The sequence below is a fragment of the Emydura macquarii genome, unplaced genomic scaffold (assembly GCF_026122565.2).
Source record: "Emydura macquarii macquarii isolate MOO-44397 ecotype Brisbane River unplaced genomic scaffold, CSIRO-AGI_Emac_v2 contig_705, whole genome shotgun sequence".
Classification (NCBI taxonomy): Eukaryota; Metazoa; Chordata; order Testudines; family Chelidae; genus Emydura; species Emydura macquarii.
The window spans coordinates 10,367,515-10,387,430 of NW_027130842.1; the positions used below are offsets into that span (position 1 = coordinate 10,367,515).

General features: G+C 44.4%; 1 protein-coding gene across 2 annotated transcripts in view; it reads left to right on the top strand.

Moving 5' to 3' along the window:
• Window positions 1-19,916, top strand: part of UST (uronyl 2-sulfotransferase) — a 261,999-nt gene that overhangs the window by 229,522 nt on the left and 12,561 nt on the right. The window contains exons 8-9 of one of the 2 annotated variants that reach the window (XR_010918659.1): window positions 6,675-6,785; window positions 7,402-7,435. The exons of the other annotated variant lie outside the window; for it this stretch is intronic. The gene's annotated coding sequence lies outside the window, so the exon portion shown is untranslated. The remainder of the gene's footprint in view (window positions 1-6,674; window positions 6,786-7,401; window positions 7,436-19,916) is intronic. 2 annotated transcript variants of the gene reach the window in all.

A 19,916-nucleotide genomic window follows, 5' to 3' on the forward strand; every position in this document is an offset into this window, starting at 1 on the left:
GCTCAGAACCAAGGAATTTGGAGCGGTGCCGACCTACGTCACCGAAGGTGTCTGCATGGCCGCAAGAATCATAGAGTTGGAAGGAACCTCAGGAGGTCATCTAGTCCAACCCCCTGCTCAAAGCAGCACCAACCTCAGCTAAATAATCCCAGCGAGGGTTTTGTCAAGCCGCAGCTTAAAAACCTCTAAAGATTGAGACTCCACCACCTCCCTAGGTAACCCATTCCAGTTCTTCACCACCCTCCTGGTAAAAAAAAACGTTTTCCTAATGTCCAACCTAGATCTCCCCCACTGCAACTTGAGACCGTTGCTCCTTGTTCTGTCATCTGCCACCACTGAGAACAGCCTAGCTCCATCCTCCCTGGAACCCCCTTTCAGGTAGTTAAAGGCTGCTATCAAATCTCCTCTCATTCTTCTCTTCTGCAGACTAAACAAGCCCAGTTCCCTCAGCCTCTCCTCATAAGTCTTGTGCTCCAGCCCCCTAATCATTTTTGTTGCCCTCCGCTGGACTCTCTCTAACTTCTCCACATCCTTTTTGTAGTGGGGGGCCCAAAACTGGACACAATATTCTAAATGTGGCCTCACCAATGCCGAATAGAGGGGAATAATCACTTCCCACGATCTGCTGTCAATGCTCCTACTAATGCAGCCCAATATGCTATTAGCCTTCTTGGCAACCAGGGCACACTGCTGACTCATATCCAGCTTCTTATCCACTGTAACCCCCAGATCCTTTTCTGCAGAACTGCTGCGTAGCTCATCGGTCCCCAGTCTGTAGCTGTGTATGGGATTCTTCCATCCTAAGTGCAGGACTCTGCACTTGTCCTTGTTGAATCTCATCAGATTTCTTTTGGCCTAATCCTTCAGTTGGCCTCCAATCCTTCTGTATCCTATCCCTACCTTCCAGGGTATCTACCACTCCCCCTAGCTTAGTGTGCATGCTCAGCAAGTTTGCAGATGAATCTACCCCATCCTCCAGATCATTAATGATGATGTTGAACAAAACCGGCCCCAGGACCGACCCCTGGGGCACTCCACTTGTGACCGGCTGCCAGCTAGACATGGAGCCATTGATCACTACTTGTTGAGCCCTATGCTCTAGCCAGTTCTGTATCTATTTTATAGTCCATTCATCCAACCCATACTTCTTTAACTTGCTGATAAGAATACTGTGAGAGACCGTATCAAAAGCTTTGCTAAAGTCGAGGTATATCACATCCACTGCTTTCCCCACATCCACGGAGCCAGTCACTTCTTCATAGAAAGCAATCAGGTTGGTCAGGCATGACTTTCCCTTGGTGAATGCATGTTGACTGTTCCTGATCACCTTCCTCTCTTCCAAGTGCCTTAAAATGGATTCCTTGTGAACCTGCTCCATGATTTTTCCAGGGATTGGGGTGAGGCTGACAGGTCTGTAGTTCCCTGGATCCTCTTTCCTCCTTTTCTTGAAGATGGGCACTATATTTGCCTTTTTCCAATCATCAGGGACCTCCCCCAATTGCCACGAGCTTTCAAAGATAATAGCCAATGGCTCTGAAATCACATCAGCCAACTCCCTCAGCACCCTCGGGTACGTTCCAGTACCTCTAGCTCTTCGGAGCGCAACTCCGTTCGTTGGCACCACTCACGGTGACGGAGGCAGTCCTCATCATCCTCCAGGTCGGAGGCGTCGAGAGAGTGGTTCCCGGCACGGAAGGGTGCCGGGGACCGAGGACGTACACAGCACCGCCAGTCCAGGGCCTCTGACTATGAGGATGACTCGGTGTCTCCTAGGGGGAACAGTCGTCGGGCGAGCCAGCGCCCCCACAAAGCTTCACAGTCTATGGCACAGTCAGCCTCTGGTCGGCCCCAGGGTCAGTGGCCCCAGCAATGGCCTTATTGGGCCTCATGGGGTCTCCAGATGGGGTCAGGGCCCCAATCCATCCTGTCATTGGGGGCGCAGTCCGTGCCTCGGGAACAGGAGAAGGCCCATAGACACCACTCCTCGGATAAGGAGTCGGACCTCATGGAGGGACCCTCTGCAGGTGCAACCCTTCGCCAGGAGGGGGGGCACCCGCAGGACGCACCTCAGCAGTCTTCTTCCTCCTCACCAGATGAGGCAGTCTCCCGGGACCACTCGGCGCCACTGGGAGGATTTCAGGGCACACCAGGAGCTGCTCAAGAGGGTGGCCTCCAACTTGGCGCTGGAGGTGAAGGAGTTAAAAGAGGCCGAAGATAGCCTCTTTAATGTGCTGGCAGCGGCTGCCCCAGCAAGAGTGGCTCTCCCAGTCTACGAAAGGGTCCTTAAGATTGTAAAGACCTTGTGGCAAACCCCTTCCTTGGTCGCCCCTACGTCAAAGATGGCCAAGAAAAAATATTACGTCCCAGCTGAGGGGTTTGAGTATTTGTTCACTCATCCCACCCCAGGTACCCTGGTAGTAGACGCGGCTAACCAGCGAGACAGGCAAGGTCAGCCAGGGTCCACTCCCAAGAAGAAGGACAATAAGAAGCTGGACTTGTTTGGGAGAAAGGTTTATTCCACGGCAAGCCTGCAATTCAGGATTGCCAACCATTAGGCCCTCCTGGGCATATATAATTTCAACCTGTGGGACTCCCTCAGGTGGTTCTCTGAGGCCCTGCCCCAGGACCGGCTGCAGACTTTAGCACCATCATGGAGGAAGGAACCACAGTAGCTAGGGCAGTGCTCCAAACGTCCTGTGATGCTGCTGAGTCGGCGGGCAGGGCCATAGCCTCTGCCATCTGTATGAGAAGGTGCTCGTGGCTGCAATCCTTGGGCCTGTCCCAGGAGGTGCAGCAGTCTATTCAGGACCTCCCCTTTGATGGGTCGGCCCTATTCTCCGATCAAACTGATGCGAAGTTGCACAGTCTGAAGGACTCCAGGGCCTCACTTAGCTCCCTGGGTCTTTACACGCCCCAGTTTTCCAGGTGTCAGTCATGGCCCCAGGTACAGCAGCAGCCAAGGCCTCCACCCAGGCCTTTTCAACTCTATAGGAATAGGTGGTTTAGAAGAAGGAATCAGCCCCCTAGCTCATCCTCAGGTCCCCAGCAGGACCCCCCCGAAAGGTCGGGCAACCAGAGGAGGCAATTTTGATGGTATGCCTGAGGGTAGCGCCCTCCTGCTCTCCTGGATCCGCCCCGCCCCGCCCCTTCCTAAACAGGTTAAAGCCCTTCTATCCCAAATGGGCAAAGATCACTTCGGACCGTTGGGTCTTTGGGATAGTCTCAGAGGGCTATGCCCTACAGCTTACATGTACCTCCCCAACAACCCTCCCCTTCCATCCCTCTTCAGGGACCTCTCTCACGAGCAACTCCTCTTGCAGGAGGTGGCACCCTCCTCAGCTTGGGGGCAGTGGAAATGATCCCTCAAGGCAGAAGAGGAAAAGGGTTCTCTTCGAGATACTTCCTCATCCCCAAGGCAAAGGGGGGTCTGAGACCCGTATTAGACCTGCGTTGTCTAAACAAATATGCCAAAGGACTCAGGTTTCGCAAGGTCTACCTAGCCTCCATAATCCCTTCTCTGGATCCAGGAGACTGGTATGCCGCCCTCAATCTCAAGGATGCATACTTTCATGTATCCATCCTCCCCAGCCACAGGCGTTTTCTCCATTTCACGGTGGCTGGCTCCCACTACCAGCTTACAGCCCTACCCTTTGGCCAATCTTCGGCTCCAAGGGTGTTCACCAAGTGCATGGCGGTAGTGGCTGCCCATCTGAGATGAAAGGGTGTCCAAATTTTTTCCTTACCTGGACAATTGGTTGGTCAGGGGCAGGTCCAGGTCCCAAATGCAGGAAAGCGTGACCCTCACTTGTTCCACGTGCAGCAGGCTGGGACTACTCATAAACGAGCAGAAGTCCACACTAACCCCAGTGCAGCGTATAGAATTCATTGGGGCCACCCTGGAGGCTTCCCAGGCCAGCACCTTCCTGCCTCACCCACGTTTCAAGGCGATGATCTCTATCATCTCTTAGCTGCACCGATGCCCCACGACAACAGCCAGACACTGCCTACAGCTGTTAGGCCACATGGCGCCCTGCACATATGTAGTGAGACTAGCTCGCCTGAGGCTCAGACCGCTTCAGGCATGGTTGCCCTCGGTATATGTGCCGAGCAGACACCCATTGGACCGGGTGGTCACAGTTCCCCCACCCATCTTAGCCTCCCTAAACTGGTGGCAGACTCCCAGGGCAGTGATGAAGGGCATCCCGTTCAAGGAACTGGTCCCGTCGGTCACCCTAATTTCCAACACTTTGGATGTAGGATGAGGAGCCCACATCAGCGCCAACCTAGGCACTCAGGGGCTCCGGTCGGGGGAGGAGAGGCACCTGCACATCAATGTGAAGGAGCTGAGGGCCATTCGCCTAGCGTGCAAGGTGTTCCTCCAATTCCTGGCAGGCAGAGTGGTGCAGGTGCTGACGGACAACACCGCAGACATGTTTTACATAAACAGGCAAGGGGGAGCGCACTCCTCAGCCCTCTGCGAGGAAGCTATCTGTCTGTGGGACTTTGCCATGAGACAAGATTTCCACTTGACTGCCTCACCTCCTGGGAGTGAGGAATGACGAGGCGGATCGCCTCAGCAGATCGTTTCTACCCCGCCACAACTGGTTGCACCCAGAGGTGGGGGCTATGATCTTCCAGAAGTGGGGTGTTCCCCCCAACTGAACCTATTCGCATCGACCTGGAACACGAAGTGCCCTGGGGTCACGAGACTGGGTTGATTTCCAACGTGTTCCTCATTGACTGGACGGGTACCCTCATGTATGCATTTCTGCCCATTCCGCTCCTACTCAAGGTCCTGCTGAAAATTAAGAGGGACAGGGCAAATGTTATACTCTTCACTCCAGCCTGGCCAAGACAGCACTGGTTCAGCAAGCTGCTGGACCTTTCGATCGCCCCACCCCTGGAGCTCCTGAGGTTCCACGACCTTCTATCCCAGGACCACGGACACCCGTTGCACCCGGACCTGGACTCCCTGCACATCATGGCCTGGAGGCTCTGTGACTGACGGAGGGAGAGAGAGCCTGCTCGGTGCAGGTCCAACAAGTCCTGCTTGGCAGCAGGAAGCCTTTCTACACAGGTCGTGTATTGGGCTAAGTGGAGGCGGTTTACCTGTTGGACGGAGTCCCGGGGTATTCCGCCCACCCTCACACCTATACAGGTGATCCTGGAGTACCTGCTTCAACTAAAGTTCCAGGATCTGGCGCTGGCCTTGTTGAAGGTTCATCTGGTGGCCATTTCGGCCTTCCATCAGCTGCTAGAGGGGAGATCCCTGTTCTCCCATCCCATGTCGGTAAGGTTCCTCAATGGGGTGGAGAGGCTTTATCCGTAGGTCTGTGACCCAGTGCTTCCCTGGGATCTCAACCTGTCCTCTCTAGACTCACGGGGCCCCCCTTTGAACCCATAGCTTCATGCCCTGTGCTCATGCTTTCATGGAAGGTAGCCTTCTTGGTGGCCATTACCTCAGCCAGGAGGGTCTCTGAGATTAGGGCCTTGTCCTCGGAGTCCCCTTATACAGTATTCTATAAGGACAAGGTTCAGCTGAGGCTGCATCTGGCCTTCCTATCCAAGGTGCTTTCCCAATTTCATTGTAATCAAGATATTTTTCTCGCCGCGTTTTTTCCCAAATCTCACGGTTGGGAGGAGGAGAGGAGATGGCATTTGCTGGATGTGAGACAAGCCCTGGCCTTCTACATTGAATGCACAAAGCCGTTCTGGAAATCGATGCAACTCTTCGTGCAGTGGCCGACCGCATGAAAGGCTCACCTGTCTCCACTCAGCGCATCTCCTCGTGGATTACATCATGTATCAAGTTCTGCTACGAGCAGGCGAAGGTGCTGCTTCCGGGAACCATCACAGCGCACTCAACCAGAGCTCAAGCCTCATCTGCAGCCTTCCTGGAGAGAGTGCCCCTGCAGGACATCTGCAAAGCTGCCACCTGGTCGTCGGTGCATACCTTCATGTCCCACTACGCCATCGTCCACCAGGCGAGAGAGGACGTGGGATTCAGCAGAGCGGTGCTGAGGGCTGCTTACCGGTAACTCCGACCCACCTCCAAAGGTATTGCTTGTTAGTCACCTATAGTGGAATGGACATGAACAAGCACTCGAAGAAGAAAACAAGGTTACTTACCAGTAACTGATGTTCTTCAAGATGTGTTGCTCATGTCCATTCCACAACCCACCCCCCATCCCCGCCGCCAGAGTTGGCGGAAAGAAGAGACTGAGGCGGCGTAGGGCCAACAGCACCTCATATACCGCGGCATGTGTGTGGAGGTCCAGGGGGCGCCGGAGACGGCCCTATAGGATCTGCTAAGGGGAAAAATGTTCCGGGTAACTGCATGGAGGTGTGCACACACCTATAGTGGAAAGGACATGAGCAACACATCTCGAAGAACATCAGTTACTGGTAAGTAACCTTGTTTTTTCTTTGCCCAAATCTAATATGATATACCTGTCCTTTGAAAACATTAGGATATAATTTTATTTCAGTGAATGGAGAAATTGATGTGCAAATTCCTAATTAAAAATAGATGTTGGTGAGACTCAGGCTGCTAAGTGCTTGAGTCACTTTTGAAACTGGGACTCCTAAGTTGCTAAGGTGCTTTTGAGCATGTTACCCATGGTGTGTAACAAATGAAGCACTGCACTAAAAGTGCAGGTCTTGTTTCCCCCCAGATTCACCTCACGGGCTACATGCAGCCCAGGAGGATCCGTCCTCAGCACGGAGGAGTATGCTAGAAGGTACAATCCGCTAGCGCACCTGAATACCACCAAGTCTTCAAGCCAGTAGGTACATATGTAAGTTAGCAGGTGTTTTTAAATTGCTTCTTTGTGGAGAAGTAGCCTCCAACCATGTTGCACCAGCCCAACCTGGGTGTTCTTGTCCTCTTTCATAGCTTCACAGATTCCAAGGCCAGAAGGGACCACTGTGATCATCTAGTCTGACCTTCTGAATAACACAGGCCATAGAACTTCCCCCAAAATTATTCCTAGAGCAGATCTTTTAGAAAAACATCCAGTTATGATCTAATAATTGTCAGTGATGGAAAATCTACCATGATCCTTGATAAATTGTTCCAATTGTTAATTACCTTCACTGTTAAAATTTTATGCCTTATTTCCCGTCTGAATTTGTTTAGCTTCAATTTTCAGCCACTGGCTTGTATGGAATCTCTGCTAGACGCCATGATTAAATAGCTGATCTCCATGTAGATACTTATAGACTGTAATCCAGTCACCCCTGAACCGTCTCTTTGTTAAACTGAATAGAGAACTTCTCTACTCCTACTTGAGATTCCCCCAGTTTATGCATCCCAGGATTGCACTGGCTCTTTTGGCCATAGTGTCACACTGGGAGCTCATGTTCAGCTGATTAACCACCACCACCCCAAATCTGTTTCAGAATCACTGCTCCCCAGGATGGAGACCCACATGCTGTAAGTATGTCCCTATATTCTTTGATCCTAGATACATACATTTACATGTAGCCATATTAAAATGCATATTGTTTGCTTGCGTCTAATTTACCAAGCTATCCAGTTATTTCTGAATCAGTGACCTGTCCTCTTCATTATTTACCACTCCTCTGATTTTTGTGTCATTTGCCAACTTTATCAATGATGATCTTCTGTTTTCTTCGAAATTTATGATAAAATGTTAAATGGCGTAGGGCCAAGAACCAATCCCTGTGGGACCCCACTGGAAGCACAGCTATTCAGCGACGGTTCCATGTTTACAATTATAGTTTGAGACCTATCAGTTAGCCAGTTTTTAATCCATTTAATGTGTGCCATGTTAACTTTATATTCTAGTTTTTTAATCAAAATGCTGTTTGATACCAAGTAAAATACTTCAGAGGTCTAAGTATGTTACCACAACACTATCACCTTTATCAACCAAACCTGTAATCTGATTAAAAAAAATTGAGTTAAACAGGATCTATTTTCCATAAACCTGTATTGATTTGCATTAATAATATTATCCTTCTTTAAAATTTTATTAATGGAGTCCCATAACAGCCACTCCCTACTTCTCAATGTCTTTACAAATTTAAATTAAGTGCCTGTTACTATATTCCAAAAGTTAAATAGCACATATTATCAGTTATAAAGAAACAGATTTATGAAGAAATTAAAATCAATTGGATAACAATGGATGCCATCTACACATTTCTCTTCTGCGGAGTCCTTACTAAAGCAGTCTGTTCCGTATTGCACATAGAATACAGTAGCAACAATTAAACTATTTTATTTTTGTGTGTTTAGTACATGGGACAAGCTCAGATGCGGGTTTTTACAATATTACTATTTTTCAGTACTTGAAATTCCCCTTGGCTTCCCAAGACGTTAGCATCAGAGAAATCTTAAGATAGTCTCATTGCCACTTTCACACACTTTCAGTGAAATAGTAAAGGATCAGACTTTGATTTCTTAAATTTTGGCAGACTCGTGGGAGGAAATCCTGTAAAACATGAGCATGAATGCATGAAGAATCCACCACCTATGAGTGCTTTGGGGTGAAACCATAGTCCTTGCTATAATCAGTGATAATTTAAACTGCCCACTCATGCTGCTGCCAAATCCACTTATTTGATGGAATAACAAACAGCCTTATGCACTGTTTGGGAGATATTGTTCCTTATATTAGTAGGAGTGTCTCTTTCTTGGCCTAGAGCACACACTGCATTTCATATAGGCTGTACTTCTGAAGAACCCTTTTGATTCAAAGGGGCTCTTTTGCGGGCAAGAGTCCACAAATGTAGAAACCAGTGCAGGATCAAAAGCTAAGTGTTTGCACACCAGCTTGCCCAGTGGGTTCTGTGGACACTATGGGAATACAAATAAGGAATATTACAGTTCAACAGTATTAGCCAAAATAGGAGGAGGGGTATTTAAGAAAATACTGAAGATAGGGCAGAGAATTCACTGCCGGCCAGAGCAGGATGTGGCCTTCCATTTTACAGACTGCAAGAAATGAGCTAGGGGAGATCTAAAGTAGATTCTCTGGATCTCAGGTAGTTGGACCTACTATTCAAAACAAAAATCAGGTAAAATGCTGCACAAGCAAACAGTTTAAGTGGGAGATGAGACTCGTGTTCCAGATCCTGATCCAGTTGCCAACCACTGTGCACACACCACCTGAAGTTCCCATTTCCTTTTCGCTGTCTGTGTTTGGAGAGTCTCAGTATATTTCTGTTGTTGCTGCTCTAATTTGCAGATACTTTTCTAAAGTTATGTTCCAGCTAAACCAAAGAGCTGGAATGGCAGTGAGGCCAAACAATGTTAATTTTGCCATAAAATACTGAGCCTGCTTTGTCAGCTAGTCTTACAGAGGAAAAAGAAACCATTGAGATGGTCTCTGATATTCCAGCAGGAGCAGCAGCAGCTTATTTGGTAGCAGTAGCAGCAGCTCACATAACAAATGTTTCATGATGATTGCAAACAAAAGCCAGCTCCGAAATTCCAGCTCTACTATGTATACACAAAATATAAAACCAATTCAAAATAACATAACCACTCAGTTTAAAGCTTTTTTTCCCCTTCTCTAAATAAATTCCATATGAGCATCAGTGTTTGGTCTGATGGGCTCACCCAGAAAACATTTTTAACATATAATCGGGGGGGAAGTAAGCATGAAGACAGACCAGAAGAAAATATTAAAACAGAATCCATGTGCAAGAAGATATGTGGTTTTGGGGTTATTCTTTAAGATATCAAGCATGCAGATTGGAATTAAGGCACACAGTCCACTGTCTTTGAAAGGAGGATGTGGAGAATCCCGTATCTGTTGCATGCACTTACATTTCATCACCTTGTATTACAGTGGCTATTGTTTTAGCAGGGCTTTTGCTGATTCATTAGATCTAGCTGTATCTATAGCTTTCTCTAGTAAAAGAATGGCTCTTTCTCTGATATTTTTTTTGTTTGTTTGTTTGTTTTTTGGCTAACTGAGGGGAAATTAAAGAAATATTGTAGTCTCTCACATTTTTGTCATCACCTCATCTTTGACTGCCTACATTCAGTTACAAACTGTTTGCTTTCTGTGACACCTTGCTTTTAAGTGTGTGCAATGTATATCTAGCAAAAAATAAATCTACTTTTGGCTACCAGACGGGAGAGGTAGACTATGGGAGGCACATGCACCCAGTGCAGCTTTAGAGAGGGAGGAGGGAAACAGAATGCAACTTCTCCCTTCCAGCAGGCAATGGAACTTAGGCTGGGCTTCACATTTCTCAGATACTTACTAGCTGGAGATGATACAAAAGATGGACCTGTCAAACAAGTTCTAGAAACAGAACCATGGTAGGACTCCCAGCATCCTTCTCCTCCACATTCCAAGAGATTGAGGACTGAGGTGTTGGCTTTTCACTTGGGAAGTGGTAAAACTTCCAAGTCCTACAGGATGAGATGTTGATGAGGTAAGTCAGAAAAAGAGAACTCTGGTACTAAGAGAGAGAGTTTGGGGTGGGAGGGAGAAGTGGACGATGAAAAGGGGAGAGAGGTTGTAAGGAAGGAGGTAGACAGCACAATGTAAGCAAAGAGAGATGCTGGAGGGAAAAGCAAAGGAAATTAAGTAATACATTATTCTGTATTAGGAAAGAAAAGAAAGGAAAAAGTGGAATGAAACAAGAAGGTAAAATAAAAACAATTCATGTCTTTAGTAGTAAGTAACGTGTTAAATAGAAAGTTGATTGAACATATGTTACGGTTAAATGCAGTACACTATACCAACCACATACTTGCCTTTACATTGGAATGTGGGGGCGGTCTTGGCGTGGGTGGCAGCACAGAGTTTTTCCACCCTGACTAGTAAGCATAGTCATCAGCCCAGTATGTTTCAGGTGCATATGTATATGTGTGCTTATACACAAACATCCATGTATGGATATAAAATGGGATATTGGTTTGCAAGGTTTTAAGTTTGAGTCACTAACCCCATGATGTTAATTACAGCTGCATAACTTAAAGCCCTGAAAAACAGTTTAAAAATTTACCCTCAGTCTCAAAATAACATTAGGTTTCAGAGAATTCATAGCAGATGTTATCATATAACAAATGTTGGCAGGAAACTTCATTATAATAAAAATGCACTATCATCTTCTTTACTTTTCTTTCCTATTTCCTTTCCTTTAGTTCTTTTTATATTGATTTATTTTGCTGTTTTTACTTTGTCTAAATTTGTCATGAATTTCACTGTACTTCTAAAATGTCTTCATCCTCTTGAATATTATTTTTCTAACTTTATTCCCCACCCATAATTTTCATTTTGTATTTTTTTACTACATTTTAATTTCTTACGTTTTCATTTTATTACTTCAGCCTGACTTTTTTTCCCTTTCACGTTCTCTTCCCTTTTGATTGAGTTAAATCTCTTGCCTTTCACTCCCCTCACTTTTCTTTAAAGTCCCTTTTGCACTCTGCCTTTCCCGGTTTTCTCCTCCTCCATTTTCTCCCTTCCCTTTTCTCTGTCTCTGTTACAAACTCGACTCCTCTCCCCTCAGTCATAATCTGTGTAGTCTCTGAAATAATAGGGTAATAACGGACAGCATCAAAGACCTTGGATGAGTCATATAAATAAGGTTACTGCCAATCTTTGGTCACTTTCAGTATAACAGTAGCTAGAGTATTCACTTACACAAACAAGTTTTATTTTTTAATAGATTTACAAGTTTATTTTTTCTTCATTTAAAAAAAAGTTCTAGAAAACAAATTGTAGCTTGATATATTCCCGGAGATTTAACAAAGCCAAGAAATGCAAAATCTTTTTTTTAATATTGGTTATATAATGGAGTATAATCGTCGTAAGTGCCCAAAACTACAATTTATCTGTGCTCGAAAATTCCACTGATTGCATCAGGAGTGCTGCGTAGAGATTGATGGAGATTCCGGCCCTTCTCTTGACCAAATAACTCTCTGGTAGAAATGACCCAGTCAATTCATTCTACTGTAAATGCAGTGTAAAATAACCTAACTTTAAAAAAAATACTAAAATAAGGTAAAATAGAATGGTTTTGTGGCCAGAATCTAGAGCAGGAAAACATTTAAGTTAACAAACTGATACCCAACAAGAAATGCATGGCACTACATACTAATTGACACCTTGAAGTTCTGTGAATAGATTTGTAGACAGTGCCCAGCATGCCAATTTAAATGGATTGTTCACCAAAAGTTGAGCCAGGATACAACATGTGTGGTAGGATCAGTGGTTCAACTCTAAGATGGTCATTTACCACCAGGTTTTAATGGAAGTTTGAGAGTCAGTTGTCATCAGGACTGGTTTTGGCCATCTTGCTGTTGAGACAGGGTCCTTTCCTTCACACACTGACTTGGTAGCTCTTACTGCATGTCTCTGTGACCTCGGAGTTGTGTTCCTGTAGTTCTGTTGTAGCAGTATGGCAAAATTCTGTCTTCCCTGTCCTTTTAAGGGCCTATTTCTGCTCCTACTGAAGTAGATGGCAAAACTACCATTATCTTCATGGTGTAGAATTAGGGTACCAGTTGGCCCTGATCCTGCAGATTGTTCAGTGTTGACAAGCTCTTGCACCTGCATGGAGCTCCACTGATGTCAGTGGGGCTCTGTGCAGGCAGAGGGGATCCACCCAGGTGGAAAAACTCTCAGGAGTGGGGAATAAGGGCTTGATGCTGCAAGATGCTGAGCACCATGGCCCCGGAGCCAGCAAAGCATTTAAGCATATGTTGAACTTTAACATGTGAGTGCCCGTATTGACTTGGTGCACTTATGTTAGATTAGTGTGCTTTGTTGGATCAAGTGCGGCAGGCTCAGTACTTTGCAGACTTGAATCCTAAGTGAGTAATGTTGTCATGATATTCGCTAACTTTTAGACCTTAACAGCTTGAGCAAGAGCGCATACTTCTTTCACAGATCATGAAGAATGCTCATCACTGCATGGCTTGTGTGTGCACATTCGTCTCTTGAAAGTTAGTAGCAATTGAACAAAGGAACAGGAGCACAGCCAAATCAAATTCTTCTAAAAATTTGAAAGAATATTCTGAGGAAAGTGTTGGCAGAAAATGGCTTTCTCTCCTGAATGCTTCCACAGCTTATTTAGTGTGAGTATTTAAATTGGGACTCAATTCCTTTTTCTTTCTTGGCTTTTCAGTCACCTTTTGCGATTAGAATAATCTGTCATAATAACTACCCAACAGCTCCATAGTACCCGCATGTTGTTACTTCAAAGCACAGGATCTTGCAAACACTTACTGACCTGAGTAACTTAATGTGTAAGAGTCGTGTTTATAAGTTCAGAGCATTAAAGTATCAATTTGTGGGTACTGAGGAGTTTGAGTGTAATTTTTGTGGCAATTGACTTTAATCTGCTCAAGGACAATTTAGAAGGTGAACTGAAAGGCAAAAAAGAGCTTAGTTGGAGTACTCACATGTCTAAAATTGCTCATGGGAATAAGTATTTGCAGAAGCAAAATACACTTGATTTCACACACTATTAATATTCTCTTTGCCTGTCCAGAAGTTGGCCCAGCCCATCCATATTAAAATAGCTTTTTATATCACTGTTTGTCACTAGTCATTCTTTGAGATCCTGGTTTCTGATGGGTGTGTTTTTTTAAAATTAGTTCTCCAGTACAGGCCTTTCTTTGGTTAGAACATTTCCATCAGCATAAATTGTAACTGATTTCCTTATAAAACTAGATCACATTCAGAAGTTCTCTGAACTATTTCCTCCATCCTCCTTGAAATGTCAGGTAGTCTGATGTCTTTCAGAAATATTTTTGTACTCCTTAAAGTGTTAGAATCAGATTTCTGTTGATGTAGCTTTCTTGTGGCCACCACATGCCTCCTCTGAGTATCAGGAATTTTGTCTCTGGACAGAGTTTTTCTTTTGTCCTTCCCTTTGGCAGAAAGATAAGTGGAAGGACAACTTTAATGGTCTCAACCGAGTCCATGGGAAAACTGGTAGGAGGGGGCTCTGAGTAGAAGATCTAGGGGGGGACTATGAGAGGATTGTCGCTATGTATTTTCCTAGGAGGAAGGGATTCTGACCCCAAATTTCAAAGTGGATTTACTTCTAAGTCTCCGACAATGTGTGTAACGGGGTATGGAGGCACAATAACATACACTGCAGGCTTAGCTCTGCTGGTTTCAGCCCAGACTGAGTATAAGTCTGGGCATAGTTCCTGGGATGAAGGAGAGTTGTAGGCCTTGCAGCAATGATTTTGGGAATGGGGACAAAGATATAAGGATCTCTCTTCATCAGCGCAGGGGAGAGTGGGAAAGCAGCAAGAACCCTTATTATGGGTCTCCCTTCAGAGAGCAAGAGAGATAAGGAAGGACAAGCTCTCTGGCTTTCTCCAGTAAGGGCAGTGGGAGCCACCTGGGTGGTCACAAAGGGTGCAGTTGTTGGAGGAACTGTATAGAGAGTTGGACTGCTGGAGAAGGAAAAGCTGGGGGATGGGAAGTTTGGTATTCAGACTCTTTTTGAGGAGATCTTGGAGAGGATGAAGAGCCCCACGAGCAATTAGAGGAAGAGACTTTGGGCAAGGAAGTCTAGATGGCTTGGATATTTGGCCAGGCATTCATTTTGCAAGCTGCTCCTTCCATAGACATCCTGGGCTGCTCTTAGGTCCTGGCTACTGTGAGATCTTGCTGATCTATCTATTTCTCAGCACTCCCTCAGGATCTACCCAAAAGTCACATCTTACAGGGTTGAGAACTGTTGGTCTAATCCCATTTCCCCGAAAGTGCCTTAAACTCTATTATACATTTACTAATGTTTTGTTCAGTCTAATTGTTAAGGTTCTGTGTCAAAGTATTTCCACAACTTCCCTCACGTTATGATTCCACAGACTAATAGATTTTGCAGTCAGAAACTTTTTCCTGATACTCAGCCTAAATGTTCCTTTCTTAATTTCATCCTGTGAAGATTTAGTGGCAAACTTTAAATGCCTGTGGCTCCAGCTTAATACTAGTAGAGACAGGGTGTAATCCTAGGAATCTTGGACCCTACTGTAAGATGGAGAATACTTTGAAGAGGTCACTGCCCTTTCCATTTCATGTTTGGGCAGTTATTTTTTTTTCTTAGTAGTAGAGGTTTCTTTTTAAATTTATTTTATTGTCCATTACACCACTGAAAAGCCCAGCATGGGCCCTCTGCCCTGTAGGTGAGGAATGTCATCTTTTGTGTGTATTAAACAGACAATTTCTTGTTCGATTTCCTCATTTTACCCACCATTTGCAAATGTTAAAAGCTACATAATGGCCCTTGAGAGCTGGGGCTGAGCTGAGTGCTATGAATGCCCAGGGGCTGTGGATGGAGGTATTATCTCTGTGTAAGACATTACACCTTCTGGGCACTGGGTGCAAATCCTCCGAGATTGCACATTGCTGTTTCCCAAGTTGCACTATGCAAACCCCAAGCATGGGCGGACAAAGCTGTGGGTTCAAGCAAGGGTTAAGTTATAGAGGTGCAAACCACAGCTTAGAGCAGTTTTGCCTGGTCTCTGCTAGGGCTTTGCATGGGGCAGCTACGCTAGTGACTGTTGACTGAAATCCTCCGTCCAGACAAGGCCTCTGGTTTTTTTTATGTGACAGCACATTGAAGGAAGAGATCTACCAAACCCTCAGCCCAAGCTTGTTTTGTCCTTTTAATAACAGAATAGTAGTGAAGTTCCAAAGTATATTTGTCTCTATGATGAAGTTCAATATTTACTGAGCATTTCCTCATCCTGCTGGTGGTGGAATATAGAATAGGGTCCCTAGCTGGCCCCTGTTGTGGACAAGCCTATTTAGCCTACTTCTAAGGGTAGATTTATCTTCTTAGCAAAAGTTTCTGTTTTGAGCTACTGTAAAGTTGTTTTCCTTGGTGTATGTTTTGCAAATTGCTTATGTAAATCCAGGGCAAGGGTTCTTGTTTAATATAAATTCAAATATTTAATTCCTAGGAGATGTGTTAGCCATACAGACCAACTCCTGTTGCACATCCCACTTGTTCAGTAAATGTATTTTTAATATAAATCAAGCATAAGAACACATGTACACACTGTTACCGGTAGAAAATTGGTAGAGAAACTAAGCCCGTGTCTTTATGTTGTGTACACATGTGGTCATTTTCGGAAGAAATGGGATGTAATACTTCATTAGCACTTGATAAATCCAGACCAACATTTTGACTTTAAACTAGTAGCAGAACAGATATAGATTGCCATTAAAATCAGAGGATGAATCACTAACATCATGACCCTTGTGGATATATCTTAACACAGAGTGTGGGGAATCAAGGACAAGTAAAATACAAGAAGAATATTTTGATAAACAAATGTTGGACATTAAAAATGCTGAATCCCAGTCTAATTTTTCCCACTTTACATAAATAGCCCCCTCACTTCCTACAAACCCTCGCATTCCTTTGTCCTACAGTTATCTGAACCAGTTTAGCTCAAATGAAACTAGCATGGAAAAAAATATATTCTGGAGGTTTGTAAGTCAATTTATTATGGCTCTCTATTTTCCAGTTTTTAAAATTGTTGGTGACAAAGGATGACAAGTTTGAGGGATAAGCTAATTGTGTTAGCTGGAGTTGTAACATTACGACTGGAGCTGGCTGGGAAAATGGAAATCCCTGCCCATGGAAAATACTACATTTTAAAAAAATATTTCATCCCCAACCAGCATAAAAAGTCAAAACCATGAAAATTTTCACAGGCAGGGATTTCAAGAAATCCTAAATTTTGGGAGTACCAAACCAGAATTTTTTTGTCTTCGTGGCTGCACACCCAAGGAAGTTCTTATCTATTTCCTTTTTTTGAAGAAAGCCTTCCAGCCCAGCTGCTGGTGAGTCAGAGAGCTAGGGTGATCAATCTCTCTCCTCAATTCTGGGATCAGAGAGCCCAGGAGCTCAGCCTCTCTGGCCCTGGAGCTGGGAAGGCAGAGAGCTGAGAGCCACAGTGGAACAGCTTTACAGGAAAGACTGAGGGAGCCCCACATCAAAATATCCTGTAGCTTAGTGGTTAGAGCAGTCTCCTGGGCATTGGGAGATCCCTGTTCAAATCCTTTCTCCCCCAGTCAGAAGAGGGGGCATTGAGCCTGGTCTCCCAACTCCCTGGAGAGTGCTGAAACAACTGGACCTAAAGTTATTTAAAAAAAAAGGGCACCACCTTCTCTTTCAGCCATTTTGTGTGGAGTCCGGCAGATGCCTCATTCATTCTCACAAAAAATAACTTAAGCATCTAAGCTTCCTGACTCCATGTTACAGGGTTCCCACTCACCGCTACTGCACCTCCTGGCATCTAGGTCTTGGAATGTAGCTGTCGCTGCATTGGGTGTTCCCTGGCTGCTCGTTGCTCGCTCTGGTATCCCTTTGAAAATCCCTTAGTGGGTAGTCTTTCTTCAGATAACTGGGCCCTCCATTTAATCCACCCTTCCTGGGATTACAAGGTTCAGCAGCACAGCTACCCAAATGTTAGTCTTTAAGGTGCCACCGGACTCTCGCTGTTTTGTTATTAACTATGGGACTAGTTAAAATCTTTTCTTGAGTTGTGACACAGAACTGAAGCTCCCAGGGCTTGGAACCCTGTTCTCTTTGCTCTCTCTGTTCACATTTATTTTCTGACTCAGTTTTATGTTACGAGTCTATCACATTGTTGAATTGACTGGGTTTGTTCATTGTGCAAAATTCAATAGTCCATATGTCTGTGTGTATTTAAGGTGCATGCGAAGTTTCACATGAACTGCAAACAAAGCATGTCTCTCTGCAATTTAAGCTAGAGTGTCCTGGCATTTCCTCTGCAGATGATTTCAGTTCTGGCACCACCATCTCTGTCAAGTTCAACTTAGAAGTTTCTTTCCAAAAATAAAAGTGCCTGACCACATTCCATAAGCTTTCATGCTACCAATGTGAATAAGTTTCAGCATAACTCTTTCTTTTGCAGTAAATTACTTGAATTGGGGATGCAACATTAAATTACTATCAAACGTAAGGAACCACTTAGAAGAGTCTGTTGGGGTTTAATATCTGATTATATATATATAATGTCATGTCAGTAACTCTTCTATTTGGTCAGTATTAGGAGATTTCTCTTGCATGCAGTCTGTATGTCTCTTCTGTGCGATTTCTTTTCAGTTCAGTATAAGCACATCAAACCAGTTTTGTATAGTCTGATTGTGACACTTCATAAATGGGGGGTAGGGGGAGAGAGAGAGAGAGAAAATTCTGTTACAAAACCGTCTTCTAGTGCAGTCCTAGATACAACGTGCCGCTGTGCAGAACAGACTGCCCCAAGTTGGGATTTCAGACCCTTGGGTGGAAGAACTTGGGATTCCACATCTTTAAATTAGTGGAAGTAAGATGCATCTAATTTAATAAGACTGGTACTGCCAGCAGTTTCCTCAGAAGGGCCTTCATGATAAAACTTCTTAGCTGGAGAAAAAGGCCCATACTCTGACAGTTGTACAGTATGGGGTAAGCGAACTATCTATGTTGTCTGCATAGGCATTTTCTGCATATTCATTCTTTTGAAACAAGGTGTTTCATAATAGTAATATAACATTTTTGATTAGTTTAATCAATATTATTGTTTAAATCAATAACAAACTAACATTTCTGTATGAGATGGAAAAGAACTATTGCATTGTGTAGTTCATCACCAGGCCAGAGCAGGATTTTCCTGTACAGTATGTTCCATTGTGCAAAATTTTCCCAATAAAGGTTTAAATGTCATAAGAGTTTCCACCATTTTCAGTGGTGAACTGTTCTATTGTCCAGTGAATTGGTATTTTCCTTACATTTATCCTTAACTTTATTTTTATTTGATAAAATAATCCTAGCTATGCACTTTCTTGCACTTGCTAAATAATTCCTTTCCCTCCTTGGAGTTTTAACTCTTCAAATATTAGTAGATGGTTGTCGTGTCGCTTCCATAATTGCTTATCAAGCTGTACATATTTAACTCCTTTAATCTTTCTTCTAGTCAATCCCTCTATCTCCCTCAACAGCTTTGTTGCTCTTCAGTGAGCTCCCTCCAGCTTGTCTACATAAAATTAATAATGAATTTACATTAGATTAACTCTGGCACTATCTTCTCTTCTGTTTTCTCTCTTCTTCTTAAAGATGATGAAGATAAGGTCACAAGGTGCTACGTCCTTTTGTCGGGATATTGTTCCAGCCAGGCACTGCCAGAACACAATAGTGCTCCGTCCTTGCTCCAAACACACTACTGATCCAGACACCATGTAAAGGGGTGTCATAGACCCTTCCCAAGGAGGTTCCAGAATGGCACCACGGGCTGATGATCTGGCCCATTGTGTCTTAAAATAGTTTTGGTGCCCTGAAGTTAAATGGTTTTTTTGTCATTCTCATGACATTAACCAAAAAAAATCTTGTTTTAACAGAACATGGATCATTTGAGTGGCGTATCAGATAGGGGCCCTTCAAGACTGGTACATTATTACTAACCACAATGACATTCATTTATTTCCATTTAATGAAGCTGTGGAGAAGTAAATATTCACTGTAGTTCAGCTCCATGTGGTTGAACCTTGGGTCCTCTCTGTATAGCTGGGGAAATTAATTTATTGTATCTCTGACAACCACCTCTAATATCCTGGGACTGACATGACTACAACTACACTGCATAAAACAATGGAAGATATTGAATTTAGCCATCTGAAATGGAAGCTCCACAATATAAAGAAAAAGGAAGTAAAACTTAACAGCGACATCTACTTCCTGAGCAAATGCAAGAAACAAAACAACATCCCCAGAGGTCTCACCATCTATAACCCTCTCACTTCTATATACAACTGAAAACGTGCTGAACAACTCTGCAGACGGACTTCAGAGAAACTGAGGAACCATTTACTGTACCTTGCATACTTCAGAAGGGCCCACCTCAAATAAGAAATCATCACATACTCACATGGAGGAAAAAAAATCCAGGAAAGTTA